Consider the following 3,629-nt stretch of genomic DNA (forward strand, 5'->3'; position numbering starts at 1 on the left):
AACCTTTGGAGAATGAAGAAATGGAAATGAGCTTTGGCTGTAGTTACCTAATTCAAAAGGGAGCAGAGTGAGTACAACTCAGACAAAGCAGAATATCAAGCACACAAGTTTATTAGCTATCATTATAAAAAGAGGCATTACAGGTTTTTTGTTCCTGATTACAGTTGCTACAGACAACAACAGTAATAGGTTCATGTTCAAAATATACGGATCTTCTTTTTCGCATTTCAAGTTTTAAACTAATGCTATGATACTGATTTTCATTTTAACTACAGTTCTAGTGATAATTACTTGTATCTAAAAATAAACTAAAAAAAGTCACTTAACTGTACAGAAGGATATAAAATAGCAATTCCAATATATCAATTTCTTATTAAATAGGCACTCAAGCACTTTCACTCAATCTAGTCTGTGATATTCAAAAGGAGGAAAATAAAAAGAGAATGACATTTACTCAATGCAGTCTGAAGGATATTTATGCTTAGTCATTAGCTGGTTGAAGAATATATCCCACGATACGATAATGCAGATCTTCCTGACTGTATTACAAATGCTTCTTCTGAGACAGTTCACTTACTAAAAGTCTTTCCTAATCAGCTGGCAAGTCTTATCGATGTATTCCTATGTTATCAACACTAAAAAATGCCTTTCATTCATATGGTTGTCCCACTGCCATTCAGTTAATGGCAGTAATGTTTTTTATGTTAATACTATCTTATGAAAGCCATAAATACAGAAATGACAGTATAAAAAATTTACAATACCTTGTTTTCCTCTCACAATTTATATATATATCCTGTTTTGCTGTATCCCACTTCTGCTCCTATTCAAGAAGAAAGCTGACTATACAGTGAAGTTCTCAGATGGAATCAGATCTAAGAGTGCTGCAGACTATAGACTGTGACACTCAAACCTTTTGGGACAGACCTCTAAGAACTGGTGTTTTTTAGATAATGGTTACACTTCTAGCTTTGTAAATAACTGAAGTATTCCACTTCTTGTCGCTAAGCAGCTTTCAACCCATCAACCACAGCTGAAGCTAAGGTGGATTTATCATAGCAGAAAAGGCTTATACCTGATGGTAGCCCCTAAAGGTGATTCTTAATTTCTCTGCCCTGGTCCTATTCTGAACACCTGGCTGCAGGCACACTGTGACTTTCCACTTCCAAAGACCAGCAGACTAAGTCCTGCTGTTTTCTTTTCCAACCAGAACTGAATTCATGGTAAGTTGGCAAGTTACAAAATCAGCTCTCACAGAAGAAATAATTCTTAGAAGACACTGAATTATTTTACAAACTCAGCAAAAACTAACTAAATAAAAAAAAAAAAAAAAAAAAAAAAAAAAAGATTAATTACCCCATGTCGTGGTTTAACCCCAAAACTAAAAACTTCCAAAAATGATGTGTTCAATTCTTTTAAGGCTGTGTATGGCAGGTAGGTAGAATGAAGAATCAGTGGATCACAGGGGTGTCAGTAATTTAGGGAACACAACAGCGCTAAAAGTGGTCAGGAGTTAACTTGCTTTACACTCTATGCCCAAAGCAAAATGAGATGTATTTAAGCCATTTCTAATATATATTGGCCCAAACATAACCTGGTCTTAAAAACCTCAAAGGATGGAGGTTGTACGATCTGAAATACTGCCCTATTCTAAGCATCGGAAATTTGTTCCTGAAAATAATATTCTTTTCCACAACTCAAGCTCATTATGTGTTACTTTCCCAGCAAATACAGAGAATAATTCTTTACCCTGTTTCTCACAAAAACATTTCACATATTTGAGCACTGTTCTCATGTCTCTTAGTGCATCTCTTTAGGTCAGACATCCCTTTAGAATTCAGTTTTTTCTGGAGTCAGTTTTCTAGACTTCTGGTCATCTGTCTTCATGTTTCAAAGTGTGGCTGTCCAAAACTGAAGACAGTATTGCATGCAGAGCTTAGTGAAATGGGATTTATCTTACGTATGGCAACCCTGGTTCTATATTCTAGTTTGATATTTCCTTTTTTCTTCTTCAGCACTCTATATCAGCAGCTAAAATTCAGTTTGCTGTTGTTCTCTCAGTTTTCCCCTAGCTCCTACACAGCTCATCATTCTGTCTTGTCTTTTGTAAATTGTGAAAACTCAACAATACATCATACTTCTCAAAAAGAATTTATTAATGCATTCTGAGATTGCTTCAGCCAGGTTCCCATACATTTTAGTGTGAAAATCACTAAGTTCATATGATTTAAGATTTAATAAATAAAAATAATAAAATACCTACTCCATGAATCATCTGTGTGGTCAAAGGTTCTTTGACATTAAAGCTAGAACAGGTAGTCTGAATGCAGCATGCTTTATCACCATCACCATGCTCACTGTCATGTACAAGTACAGGAAATACTGCAATGCTGTTATACCTTTGCTACCCTCAGGCTAAGAGCTGATAAGAATAAACCAAGTTAGAGGAGAAGAGATTGAGATGATTTTCCCATCTCCTACAACTTCAGGTAAGCTCTGAAAATCACCTTGAATACAAGATGTTCCTGCTCATTTTCTTGATGTATCTCCTTTCCTTTTGTCTCTTAATTCTTCTGGCCTTCAGTTTAGTTCCCCTGCCCGACCTCCCACCTCCCCACCCCCCCCAAAAAAAAAACAACCAAGAGAAAAGTAGAAAAAAGAATTCAGACCTGGACTGTCAGAACCTCATACTCTGCAATAGCAATATTGCCTTTGACCAGAAATACAGCTAAAACCACGGTCTTGTACAGTCCTGAGCTGATAACAGGTTTGCCAAGTCTCTGAACAGGTACCTACGTCATACTTGTCTTTCTCTAGCAGTTCTATAAGCGTCAGTACAAGGAACAGATGATGCATTTAATTTCTCACTGTTTTCTTCCTCATTTCTGTGCATTCATTTCGTTTTTCTCCTCACAGGCAGGATCTGACTCACACAGTAGCAAGAACAGTAACCATTTCAACCTGTCCAAATGAACTTCCTCATTTCCCTGAAGGAAGGTTCACAGGGATGGTTACAAAAAAACCTGCCTGTATCTTAAAGCAGTGGGAGAACAGAGTTGTTAATGTGAAAGTTTGTGTTAATAATAAGTTACAAGAAATTTTCGCAGAACAGAATATTTCAAGTTGGAAGGAACCTACAGTGATTATCTAGTCCAACTGCCTGACCAACTCAGGGCTGACCAAAAGCTAAATCATCTTGTAAAGGGCATTGTCAAAACGCCTCAAACATTGACAGGCTTAGGGCATCGATTACATCTCTAGGAAGCCTCTTGCAGTGTTTGACCATCCTCTCAGCAGAGAAATGCTTCCTAAGAACCAGTCTGAACCTCCTCTCGTGCAGCTTTGAATCATTCCCATGCGTCCTGTCTCTGTATCCCCGGGAGAAGAGCTCAGCACCCCCACCTCCACCTCCCCTCCTCAGGCCATAAAGAGCAATAAACTCACACCTCAGCCTCCTTCCCTCCAAACTAGACCAACTTGGAGTCCTCAGCAGCTCCTTATAGGACATACCTTCTAGCTTTCTTACCAGCTGCATTGTGCCTCTGCAGGCATTCAAGGACCTTCACATCCTTCCTTAATTCTGGGGCCCAGACCTGCACCCCAGATCCCTTTCTGCAGGGCTGCTCTCC

The sequence above is a fragment of the Nestor notabilis genome, unplaced genomic scaffold (genome assembly GCF_000696875.1).
Source record: "Nestor notabilis isolate BGI_N333 unplaced genomic scaffold, ASM69687v1 scaffold14263, whole genome shotgun sequence".
In the NCBI taxonomy this organism is placed as follows: Eukaryota; Metazoa; Chordata; class Aves; order Psittaciformes; family Psittacidae; genus Nestor; species Nestor notabilis.